Source organism: Hemibagrus wyckioides, linkage group LG13 (genome assembly GCF_019097595.1).
Source record: "Hemibagrus wyckioides isolate EC202008001 linkage group LG13, SWU_Hwy_1.0, whole genome shotgun sequence".
Taxonomy (NCBI): domain Eukaryota; kingdom Metazoa; phylum Chordata; class Actinopteri; order Siluriformes; family Bagridae; genus Hemibagrus; species Hemibagrus wyckioides.
This window is the reverse complement of record NC_080722.1, coordinates 5,816,753-5,830,564: the sequence shown is the minus strand read 5'-3', so window position 1 is coordinate 5,830,564 and position 13,812 is coordinate 5,816,753. Positions and strand designations below refer to the sequence as shown.

Sequence of the window (13,812 nt, the reverse complement as noted above, 5' to 3'; positions counted from 1 at the left end):
ATTTGAAATGAAAGGTACCTTCAAGACTAGACTGTCTATAAGTTCCAATGGGACCAAGGGGATTTCACTGACTCATGGAACCAGACAATGGCAAAAAAAATGTGGCTGCAAGGATTATGACATTTAGGCATCATTTTGAAGATGCTTCAAAATTGGTTAAGGTGTTGGACTACTGATCAGAAGGTCAGTTCCACCAAGCTGCCACTGCTGGGCGCCTGAGCAAGGCCCTTAACCTTCAATTGCTCAATTGCATAAAATGAGATGACATGTAAGTCGCTCTGGATAAGGGCATCTGCCAAATGCCAGAAATGTAAGTGCTTTGATATTCATCTTTTCTGGTTCTAGAGATCTGCAACAAATAATGAAAGTTAACAGAACCATATAGAAATCCTAACACTATGTGCTAGGGTTTTTAGATCTATGAAATCTGGCCCTTCATCTTTAGCCCTACAAGATCTGTTCTCTACAAACATCAAACAGGTAGTGATGTGCTACACTACCTCCTTGACAAATCTCTCTTTCTGGGAGGGGTCTGGGTAAACAAAGGCTAGTGATGAGACACATCTCATACAGAGGCACAATCCTTACAGGCAAATACCTTTGATCATGAAAAGAAACGGCACACGACTTCAACCTTGGAGTCTGAAAGAAAAGGATTAGCCGAGAACATCTTTTGTCTGGTTTGCCAACTGCAGAGGAGACGAACTGAGGAAACTTCAAGAGATGCAAACAAGACTGGCAAGGCAGGTTCTTAAGTTTGAGTCCAACATGTGTGGCAAGAACCTGGAAGGGGGCAGAGGGGACCACAGACGCTGAAAATCTTTGTGAAAACAGGCTGAAAAACAGCTTGAGGATAATAAAGACCACAAACCGGGTTTAAGAAATAATCTTGACATGATTGGCACTACATTTGATACAAAAAAAAAACTGAATCAACTTATGCAACTGCATTATCAATTTAAGCCTATTTTATCAATTTTAGTTCACATCATTCTCCTGCTTCACCAACCCTGTAGCCGGACTTTTTCCCCCAAACGGTGATCTCGAGTCACAGCATTTGACAAAAAGCCAGCTGCATAAAGATGCAACAGTGCATTCATTTACCAGCCAATGACCTTTTTGTGACCGTGGCGTGCAAAAGACTAACAATTTTAATCAGGAAAATGTTCAGGGGCTGCAATATACATGAGATATGGCTGTGATATTGCCCGGACGTGATCCATGCTATAATTACGTCTTCTCAGATTTGCCCCTGCTGAAGCAGTGCTGCCAGAAGCAAATCTACATCATTGCACACATTAGGGATATAGTTGATATTTTATTCATGTACACGTACCGAACAGAACAATGTTATTCCTGAAGAATAGGGACTTACTGTACAGACGCTATTGTTCCCCAAGAGACTGTAATGCAAGTTTCTTTTCAATATGATAAAAGGGGGAAAGGTCAAAGATGATGTCCCCGACTTTAACCTTGTTTTATTCAAAAACGCATCGAGCCAACTGTACCGCTGCCAGTCAATGCCATAACTTAAAAAGCTTAGCAGCCAGCTTCAAAATGTGTCTTCTGCTGAGAAATTCACAGCATCGAAAGCAAGGATTCATTTGCTGCTCATTAGACAAAGCACCGGGTTCCATGTGGAGCTAGCAGCATAATTTGCCAACATGTCAAGTTTGACATAGATTGCCACCGAGAGGATTCTGCCACCAAAGTCTTGCAGAAAATAAATTATTAAACAGCCCCATCTGGTTAAATATTAATTTGTATCCAAACTCTATGAAAGTCTCCCACCATGCAGGATCCTGTTCCACGGTGCCAAGTGATTAGAGGAAACCTGTCTTTTAATGCCATCTATAATTGCGTTGAGAGACTTAAGCAGAAACTGGAAAGTCAGTTCTCTGGAAACAGTGCTGGCAAAAGGTCTACTCTCCCAACTGTAGCTTAGAACAAGGAGAGCCAATTTGTTTTGGGGGTACACACCTGTTACAAGGCAACCATCATGCTTCCTACAAGCCGTTTAAGTGGATTAAGTGGAACCAACCTGTTTATTGATAGAGTTAAATGATTAAAGATATAAACAGCAAATTCCGGTTGAACATTTTGGGCAGCTTTTAATTTAATCTCAATCTCACCTCTAATGGAGACAAAGAAAAATAAACTGGGTTAAAACAAGGATGAGGATGGAAAATTGACCGTGAGTGTGACAACTGCAACATCCAAATAATGTCCAGCAAAGCCATGTTGCCATGGCCATGAAGTTTCAGACCAAGTGAAAGCTCTGCATCTCACTGAGTAACCTCGTTTTTGAGGCTTATAGAGAATAAGGTGCTTTTGAATACAATTTGGGGAAGTGAGGCTTCTAGCAGCTGATTCAGAACTAATACTGGTCCCATAGACACCAGACGAACATGAAGAGCTGACAGAGGAGGATGAGCTGGAAAGTGCACTAAGATATAGAATTTCTCAGGAGGCAAAAGAACAATGTATGCCAAAAGAGCTTCTATTTACAAATCATGTTTAGATTTGGATCGCAACTCAACTCAATGCAGCAAGAGAGAAGCAAAGGAAATAAAAATAAAAAGTCATTAAACCTGCTCCACATGGTTGGCCAATTTTCAGGCCTGTGCCAAGGTCTTAAACATAAAATCATTAACTTGTCACACACACTAAACATGTAATAATGTACATTTACAATGTTGGAACTAGTAGTGGTATGGGGGTGATGCAATTCCAGCAATTTAACTGCAGCAACAAAACAGCATGGCTGATTTATTAAAATTGTAATTCACTCCAAACAATCGCTGGTGACAAATTAGAAACACAAATTACAATACAAATAGTTCAGAATGTATTCAGAGTCTTATTGACTGTAAAGGATATAAAAAAAAAATTATTCCAGGAACTCAATTTTTGTTGATGTCCAAAAATCCCTACTTTATCTTTGCATGCAAATATGGATTACAAAAATGTATTTGAGCAACATTCGAGGCGACTGCCAGTCTGCCTGTCTATGACTAGCGAGATCAAGTAAGAGATGCTTGTCATCATGGAGAATTCTCATGGGATGTTAGACTTCGGTTTTTCTAGCTATTTGAAAGCCAAAAAAAAAGAAAAACACTCCAGATGTCAATGTACCAGAAAACAGGAAAAAAGACAAACGCCAAAGGGTGTGTTCTCATCAAGCCGCCTTCTCTGGAGCCAACTACAGTTCGAATTCGTACGCTATGACTGTATTCGCAGGACTGGAGCTGCTCCATATTATCAAAAAACATGTTGGCATGTCAAGCAAATGATAGATTAACAAACCAAGGATTTTTTTTTCCCCCCAAATAACAGCAATCGTGCTTTAGTATTCAATTAATGATTAGAATTCTCAGTAATGTCTGCCTTGGTTCATTGCTATTAAACAAAACAGGAATTTTGCTGCACATTAAATCGATTCCGAGCGTGATTTGATATGCTTCTTTTTTTCCCATGGCAGGCTTTCAGATTTGCATTATAATAGCTCCGAGTGCTTCTTGAGTCAAACGCTCGAAAGGTGGGTTCACTTGGGGGCAGTTTAAAACATCTTATCACACAGGGCAATTTCCAGGCAAATTCCATTTTTTCAGCTGGAAATGTGCCAATTTAAACCATGTGAATGTGGGAATAGTGAAGAGTAATGGAATGGTTCATTTAGGAATAAAGTATTTTAGGGAAATCGTTATCACCTAATCAAGCATAGCTATAAATGGCACTGTTGCTGCATCAATGTATACTAAGGACTGCTTGGGCAAAGTGATTAAGCTGGGTATACCCTATACGTCTATATGCGGTAGATAAAAATCTGCACATCATGAAAGAATTCTTTGAGACCAGCAGTCTTAAAAAGCCTAATGTAGAGCCCACATGCAAATGTTGAAGATTTATTGAACAAACTTTTTGATGCTAATAAGCTGGTTATATTATCCATATGGCTCAGTACAGTTTCATATAAAAATTTTTTTTTTTTCCGAAACCATGTGTACTTAGGGAGCCTGGCACAACACAGGAAATGTCTATCATGAGTATAGTGTGAATAGAGAATACTGATGTTTCAGCACATGCACATTAATATATAGGGCATAGTTTGTCAATATTTGCACACGACGAAAGACAACATTTGAAAGAATTTCGACTTGTTTGCTACACCTGCGTGAGAAGACAGGCTGTCACTGACATAATACTTCCATGTCATTAGTGGAGCTTTCATAACCCTGGTGACAAGAAAACTTTGGAGAACCTGCAGTCGTGTTGCATTCTGGTGTCGACTACGTCTTAACCCGCGTTGACATGTTCAATCAATAACGACTTGCTTCGTCCCACAGCTGCGCGAACACAAAAAAATACCAGCCCTAGAGCAAACAAACACTGCATGAAAGACTGCAGTTGTGCCTCAGGTTGAAGAGAGCAAATCGAACAAACTGCTTGGTATGGAAGAAGGATAAAAAGAGGGAAAGCGGAAGAAAAAACAAAGTTAGTCAGACAAGCAGTGGTGCTTTGGTTGTCCAGAGGGCATAACGATGTGCTGGGGCAAGCAATAGTGAGGTTTCTCTAATTTATGCATAAAAAAAAATCAAAATGCTTAGAATTTGTTGGGGACAAATTACTGAGCTGGAAAAGCTGATGCTTTATAAACAGAAAACAACTCATGGCACAGTATTTCAGGCTTTGCGAGGAATTTTAGATTTTTTTTCGGGAATCAATTCCAGCCTGTCCTATTGTATGCCAGCAACTAAATGGAGAGGGTGATGGCATGCTTCCTGTGAGACATGACAAGCCTGCTGCACTCACACAATATCAGCTGAACAAGTTTGGTAGCGGACGGTGACTGCTCTGTTCTGTATTTATGAGCTAATCGAGAGTAGTCGATGGTTAGCATCGCTTGGATTGGCAAGGCTAAGAGGAAGGCAATCTCTCCCATCAAGACAATGGCCATGGCATCCCTGGGACTGTAAAATCCAGTCACTAAAGTCACTTTCATAGCTACCATTAGACGGTTTGCTTGGTCTGACTTATAATACCAATAAAAGTAACTGATGCGTTTACTTTTGGGTTGGTTTCACACTGCACATGATGAACCAAAAACAAAGTACCTTTCCCTGAGGGGTGTGAAAATAAACCCGCTTTGTCCTTCGGCTTGGTTTACGCCTCGCAGCTCGGTTTTACATATAAAAGCGTTCCCCAAAGTCATGTTTGTTTTATTCTCTGCACACCACACTGGAGTTCAGCTGGAAGCAGATCAAAACCACCTCGCTCAGGCGGTTTTGGAAGAAATCTGCTGCTTTGATCTGTTCTTTGGTGTGATTGGCTGTGTTCTCACCTGCCTAAAGAACCACACTAAGGAGGTGAATGCACCATCACCTTAAAGGGACAAAACACTGCACAGGTGAAAGCACTTTTAGAGAGTCAAGGGGGTTCTCAGGGTACCTGAAATATACTTGAAAGAGTTTTACTCTCCATTAAGAAACTGGATGCAGGCTTACACATATAGAGAACATTTAAGGTCCAAGATTCTAGATTTAAACCCACACCCCAGAGCATAAGTGTAAATGACCAATGGTAAAGATTCTGGTAGACCATTTGGACATACACTGAGTAAAGTCATTTTTTATGTAGTCTAGATGCGTTTAGTGGTTCACCCAAAAGTACAAGCCAGAGAAGTGTGCTACATGGAACATTCTTTGCCACAGGCGCATGAGTGGTGGTGTTTTGCTGATCGCTTCATGCAATATTTCATAACAGCAGTTAATGGAAATCCACAAAATTCTCATTTTCTTTCACCTACTTATTTGGAAATTTGGACAAAAAGATGTCTCATGAGAATATTTGTACTGGCGTGCTTTTTGGCACATGGTCACTTTCGCTAAAACCTGAACCTAACCATGAGACATCAATCAGTGGGGAGTGACATGGAATACATTGAGTGGCAGGAAGGTTGTGTACATACTGGATCTACTGCGCAGAACTGAAACCAGACTCCACTTCTTCCCTGCTTTCTCAAGCATGGGGTAAAGTCAGACACAGACATGCTATCGTTCAGTCTGTGGGCTCTTGCACCATCCTTGGCAGTTTCTTTACAAGGATCTACTTTTAAAAAAAATAGAAACCACAACATTACTGTGTGGCTCCAGCCAACTCCCTAAGGGTGTTCAAGCAGCTTAAGCCTCCTCAGCAGGCATGAATGTATGGGCCTCTGCTTTTCATGTTGAGTGATGACAATGAATGCACGCACACTAACGTGACTCGTGGGATACCGTGACTGATTAGCAGTTAGTATTTCAGCACCCTTAGTGTAAAGACACACAAGCCAAAGAAGCACCAATTATTTAGCTGGCTGTCACACCGGTGACTCAACCACAACACCTGAGCACTAACTAACTGAAAACCCTTTATATAATGGGAGGGGTAATGTGGGCAATTATCAAGCCAGAGGTCAGCAGTTCAATTAGAAGCAGTCAGAAGGTACATGAACTTTCTGTTGTTTAGGTCTGGATGAATGGATTAAATGACCAGATTCTGATCAAACTGTTTGGTCCCACATGTCAGGGGATCCTTGTTCAGGCTAGTCATGGGGCAAATCCCTCCCTTTTCCCCTGCCTTGGCACTAGGGGGAGCAATATTACATTTAGACACCCTTATCAAGAGCGACTTACAATTATCTCATTTATACAACTGAGCAATTGAGGGTTATGTGGCCTTGCTCAGGGGCCCAGAAGTGGCAGCTTGGTGGTCCTGGGATTCAAACTCACAGCCTTCTGACCAGTCCAACACCTTAACCACTGAGCTACCACATATTGACAAAGTTCAAATCCCAGAGGTTCCAGTAAACCACCTCTGGTTCCTTGAGAAATGCATACAACTGTACAACTAATGGACTCATCCATACAATCAACAGGCAGTGCCTAAGTTTGATACTGATCCAAGCAAGTACCATTTAGCACAAGCCACCTTTGGTTTGCTCTATTTGTTTTAACGTTTGCAGCATTCCAGGCTTTGATCAACCAGACTGCACGAAAGCGGTGGCAAACAAGAAAGGTGGGATGGAAGGAAGGGGAAAAAAAAAAGCAAGCTGGCACCACATCAAAGGGTGTCTCTTTCCACCTTGTCTTTTATTTTCTTCTCTGGACATGTGAAAACAAAACACAGAGCGAGTGAGTGAGTAAGGTGTGGTCATTTAGCCAATGCCCAGGTAAAGATCTGTCTAGGTTTGCATGGTGGAGGTGTCGGGACAGCGTGGCGCACTTCAAAGAGTGCCTGTGTCGCTTCGCAGCAGGTGATCGGGTGTCGCTCGATGAGTGCCGAGCCTCTGTGTATGTAATTATGCCAAAAGAAAATTGCACTCTTGGCCAAAACAAAAAGGAACAAAAACAACTCGCTGCACGCACTGTAAGCAAATCTAAAACGCATACTGCCTTAAGGGTGAGAACTAAACGTCCTTTTTTTTTTTTTTTAATTCCTGGCACTTCAGTGACTTAATTACAAAAATATTTCCAGGCACCTATACATTTTAATGTGTTTGTTAAAATGAATAAACATTATATGTGAGATGTAATTTCACATAAAGCTAACTCGTCCCTAGAGACATCAATACGGAAGGTTTCGATGATCATTAGATCTAAGTGCTTGTACACATGGAGCAGTAACTGAAGGAGCAAGATAAAGGAGCAGACAAGGTCTCGGTCTAATCCCACATGTGTGGAGTGAAGCTTTGCTGCAAATGTTACATGGCCAACCACAAGAAAGCTTTCTTCAGAACGCTATACGTCTAAGATTGAATGACCTTCAACATCAAGCACGGCATTTTAGTCTGGAGCTCCACAAGCTTGGAAAAGGCCATCTCTGCAGAATAAAGCAGAGCTAATTAAAAGCCTTGTAAACCAAGATCGAGTCCAGTTGTTTGCAAGAGGCTATAGCTGACAGCTCGGACCGGCTGGGACTTTACGTGTAAACTATCGCTTTGTTTAAATATAGTGAGTAGATTTCACTTCATTTGTCAGCGATGTGCTTGCTGGTTTTATAACAAATGATTGACGTGGAAAAATTTGTAAGTGTCGCTCCCTCTCAGTGTTAGTTCACAAATACTCGAGCATGTCATGTGACCAGGGTGGTTGTTCTTGGGTTCGTTCTCATGGATCCAACACTTACCTTCACTTTAATTTTCCTCTTATTTTAAATCAGTAATAACTCATACAACAATACAACAATGCATTTCTATAGAAAAAAGTTATTATAGTTGCAAAAGTTAAGGAATTTTGTGTCCTGTTTGTCCCTGGAGAAGATTTATTATTCAATCCGTATATCAGGCTTGAAATTTCATCGGGTGTGGGGGCCCTTTCTTCACTTTTTTCAAATAAATTTATAGTTTAATCCTCCCTTTATATTTGATTGGTTGGTTTTCAAATCTTTTTGTTTAGTTTTTTTCTCCTCCCCCCCACCTTTCTTTACATACCCTGACTTCCAGCTCCAGTTTTTAATTTTTTTTAATCTATTTATTTATTTTTCCTCTTTTAATCTTCTTGAGTTATGTGTGGTGTTTAGCCTCTCTAAGACATGTAAAGCTGGCTTGGAGTGGTGGTTGGAGTGGGGGGGGGTATAGGGGTGTGTGTAAAGGGTTTATAAACCAGATAATACAATAGTGCCTTGAAACACACACTACACAATTTACCTTGTATGTCTCTGTTTAAAAATCAATAAAGATATTATTGAATCAAAAATGTTAAGGAATTTCTGCTTTAGTATTCCAATGACCAGCGTTTGAGAGCCTCAAAGCCTCAGGTCACCAAATAGTTTTTTGTTGTTGTTAATTGATTCATCAGCAAGCTTCTGATTGATGACCAGATCCAGCGGCAACACTAACAATCATATCACGAAGATAGATAATTCAAAAAATTACTAATTTTGTTATCGAATGAGAGAGCAGCTGATAAAATGATGACTTGATTTTATTATTTCAAGGTGTCTTGAGACTCTGTGAGCATGTGCTTTCTCCACATTGGACTGTAAATGCATTTTTTTCCACCAATTTGTTTTCCAACTATCCATTAAATGAGGTCCAAAACCCAAGAAAAGTGAATCCACAACCAGAACTTTTCTTCCACGTTTTGGTGCCTGGGCTGGAATGATAGCGTTTCCCCCCGCAGTCTTTAAAGACCAATCTCTTCTTTAAAAGACGGATGTAATCTGGCTTTATAATTAATATTCCCTTGTATCAATATTGACTCTTGTTCTTGGCAGTGCCTTAGCTTGTCTGTGTCTTTAGACTCTGGAAGATATAAACTAGCAGACAGATGTGTTTTCCAAGCATACAAGGTGATTTGAATACAAGCGGCTGCCAGATGCTATTAAAATGTCTTCCATGCTTGGAATTGGATTGGAGATCACAGTCATGCTCAATATCCAGGATATGGCTGAGCATGAACAAAGTACATGTTGTATTGCTGAGATGTCGTCCAATAAAATACCAATAATGGCTCCAGCATCACAAATGTGTGTTTATTTGGAGAAAGAAAAAGAAAAAGAAAAAAAAAAAAAGGGCCCTGCCTGATTCATCCAGATGTTCTAGATATGCCTGGGTGCTTCGGCACTTTGGACCGACTCACCTTCGGCTGTTGTGGTTGCACACAAAGATGTCTTCCCAAGAACTGCTGCTGTATTCATAAGACTTTAAGACTGTATCTGCTTAAACTCAAAATCCTTTCAGCACACCACACATTAGTCCCAAATGTTCCAAGTGGTAAAGATTAAAGATTGATAAACGCATGATCCAGGGTCGCTCACAAGTTCTGTCTGGAGTCTGGATCCTCTAAAATTGACTTCCTCATGTCAGGGAAATTTTTCTTCCCCATGACCCTTTTACTTATTAGTGATCACAATCTATATCCTGTTTTGTGGAAGAGGAAAAGCGCTACATGAACTTACATGAACTCTACCGTTCTTTTGTTTGTCACTCTTTCAGGCTAATAATTTAACTAAACAGAAGATACAACACATGCAGAAATCTCCATTTGCTTCCCCTAATCCCTGAGGCATTGGCAAGCTTTTAAGTAATAACAACCTCAACTTTCATTTCAATTAATCTTAACCCGAAGCCCCTGAAGCCAGGGTGGATTGTGCCATGCTTAAGGCATCGCAGGTGACAGGTACGTTGATCTGGTGATATTTGTACCTGTGGTTAACAAGATTGCGTGCATGTGGATTAAAGTCAGGCGTGATTCACATTCAGACCGCTGTGGAGTCAATAGCACCAAACACAAGATAATGAGAACAGCCGAACGGGAACTGCTTTAGCCACCCGTTTTTTTAAACGGATATTTTTGTCATAGCCGACACCTATTTACACACCGGTACATTCAACATTTTAGATTTAGATTAATTAATTAATTAATTAATAAAAAGACAGTGGTTAAAAAGAAACAATGGTAAAAAATAAATACATAAATAAATAAATAAATAAATAAATAAATAAATAAATAAATAAATAAATAAATAAATAACACTGGTTTAAAAAAAATTGGTAAAAATAAATTAAGTGAACAAATAATTAAACAAACAAACAAAAAAAAAAAAGCAGCCAGACTGGACTCAAGTTTCATTATCCGTTGAAATTAAACATAGAAAAATACAAAGTTTTGTCCTTAATCTGGTAATATAATACAGCGATAGGTTTTAGATGTGAATATGAAGTTTTTGTTGTTATAAATACTAATCAGGGTAATTATCAAATTAGTTTGCACACATTTACACCACACTTGTTGAATTCTTCCTTTTAAATAAATAAATAAATGAATTTTCTAAACAGCGGAAGTTCATGTGCCCTGGTATTAATATTTAGCACTGTTATACAACAAAGAAAAGATATATATATTCTTTGATATGACAAAAATTTCTATAATAAATACACTTAACATTTTTAGGAGTCTCCACTGTCAGAGAACTTTCTGGATTCCTGATTGCAGAAAGTTAAAATGACCTTTTCTTATTAATATACAGAGAGAAAAATCGAGCCTGGTAAAAGGAAGGGCTGTAAGTGATTGATGAATGTAATGAATTTGATTTTTTTTTTTTTTTGGTGTTTCATGACAAAAAGCAACTACAATCAGATGAAAACAAAAAAACTCATTTAACCAGACTTTTTTAAATGAATTTTTTCTATTGCTATTTTTAATTCATTCATAAAACTGCCAGTGTCTGCAAACTGCTATAGAGTACAAGAAATAAAACCTGATACAGAAAAATAATTTGCAATAAAGCAATAAAGCAAAAAATTCCCATCATGCCCTGCCATTTCCTACAACTGCACAAGCCCAAGGATTTCATTACTAATGTTTCTGAAGAATAACTAGAGCAGGAGACGGAAATTGCAATTGAAATGTATTTTCCAGCTAATATAATTTCCAGTTACATTTGGAATTTGTACATATTTTCCTGGCTAGCAGAATGTTAGATAAAACATTAATTCATGTTTATAAACTGGATCAACAGAGTTAAGTCACATGATCCTAACAAGCGCAGATTTAGGTATTTTACTTACTCTTTTGTGTCTAAAGACAAGACCGCTAAAATATTCATTTAGAAAGACAGGAAATGACCTAATTGTGAGATAGCTGGTGATATGAATTTCTCCTTGTTTCTTAAAGTGATGCCGACAGCGTGAAAGAAAGAAAAAGAAAGAAAGGAGAGGCGAAAGAAAGAAAGAAAGAAAGAAAGAAAGAAAGAAAGAAAGAAAGAAAGAAAGAAAAATTTGATTTGAATATAGTTAAGGGTGCTTTCCTGTATAGGGTTCAGGGTTCAGGGTTCAGCACATACAGGAAGTTCAGGTGTAGTGGTGATGTTTCAGGGCAGTAATAAGCAGCTACAGTTGCATAGCTGAGATGTTGCTGGGGTTGAGGATGAGGAGTAAATAGTGAATGCAGGAACTTCTCTGTGCGCTCAGAGTGACGAGGTGAGCCGCTTTCCACCCCCGAGGGCAAAACGTGGCGTTCCAATCACGACCTTCTTTTAAAATTACAGAGCACGTCCGGGCCTTAATGGAGTTCAGACCGGGGCTGACGCGAGTGCCGGCTATTACTCTGATATTCTAAAGGCGCGGATGGCATTTCTGTACGCAGCGACATCACGGCGATGAAAGAAGCTCGCTGATTGCGGTGCAACTGAACATGCTGCTTTACAGTCACAGTCTCTGTCTTCTTTATTTTTTGTCTGGCAAAGGCTTTTAGAAGGGGGGGAAAAAAATAACACAAAGCGGCGCACCATAGCGCGGCGCACATTTCTAAGCTCCGCAGCAGGACAGGAATGCAAACGAGTCGGTTAAAAAGCAGAGAATAAGCTCCCCTGTCCGCTCAATCCGTCTGTCTAAATTAAATAAAAATAAAAAAGAGCTCCATGAGAGGCCACACGGAGTGTTTGTGTTTGCGTAATGCGCAATGAAACTCTATTGGGCGTTCAGTGAAGTCGTGCCAGCGCTGTAGCGCCGCTTCATCCATCTCGCTGCGAGGGAACAAAACAATACAGAAATCACAGCGCTGCCAGAGGCTCATTACTGCGGCGGGAGCGCTCGAGCAGAGTCGGGGTTAAATACAGGAGAGACGCTGCTTAAAAGCAAGGCTTTTGTAAACTCCAGCTCATTACTCAGTGTGTTATTAGCTACGGTACACACAGACTCCGACCATTCACAACACAGCTCTGACACACAGCGCACTGAGAGCATACGACTGATCTGTCTCATGCTGTACTTCAAATTTTTTAATGGGAAAAGGGTTTTCTTTAAAAGGATTTATGTACATAAGGGGAGATGATGTTAGACTAGTGCAGAGAATTATTATTATTTAAAATCAATATAATGCAACATATCCGGTAATATCAGTATAACAGACTACAGTACAGTAATGTGATGTTAGAATTTTACTGAAATATTTTCTTTACATTTATTATATGCTTTTTTTTTCTTCTTAAAAGTGCAATACTACTTTTTTCCACAGTTTTATGGTGCAAATGATCCATCAGAGTATCATATATAATATATTTTGACTCATATCGGTTTGAATTCTTTTCCAAATGTTCTGGCCAAAGCAACTCAACCAAATCGATCTCAGGGCATTTATCTTAGAAATCTGAATGAATGATGCAAGAGGAAACACACAAAAATCATTTGCTGATGACAATACATCTCTAACAAAACTTTCCTACTGGTCTGGAGCTCATCTATAAATGACCGTGTAATAAATATTAAATAAACACACACTATATAATGATCAGGCATAACATTATGACCACCTGCCTAATATTGTGTTGGTCCCCCTTTTGCTGCCAACACTGCCCTGACCCGTCGAGGCATGGACTCCACTAGATCCCTGAAGGTGTGCTGTTGTTTCTCACACCAGGATGTTAACAGCAGATCCTTTAAGTCCTGTAAGTGGCGAGGTGAGGCCTAAAGGATACTTACAGGACTTAAAGGATACTTTTGAAAGATTTTTCAATATGATCAGATTTTCTGCAGATTTGGGCAGAGACCTGTCGTGTGACATCATGGCAACACACACTCAGCCAAAGCCCTCTTTCATGCATGTGCAGCGAACATGAGTGCAGCCATCACAGAAAATCAGGTAACGAGGGGATTAGTCATTTTTTCTTATGCAGTTCTAGGATTCCTTATGATGCACAACGCTGCACTTTGCATGTGTGATGCACCAGAAAACAAAAACTAATAGTATTCTTAAATGTCCATCAGAACTTTATTCCCATATACACAATGCAAGTGTTATTTTCTCGAATGCTTCTGCGATGCCGAGACAA

The 13,812-nt window shown here is 39.6% G+C and overlaps 1 protein-coding gene across 1 annotated transcript in view; it reads right to left on the bottom strand.

Annotated features, from left to right (window-relative positions):
* Positions 1 to 13,812, bottom strand: part of LOC131363520 (protoheme IX farnesyltransferase, mitochondrial) — a 43,279-nt gene that overhangs the window by 24,561 nt on the left and 4,906 nt on the right. The gene's annotated exons all lie outside the window — the stretch shown is intronic.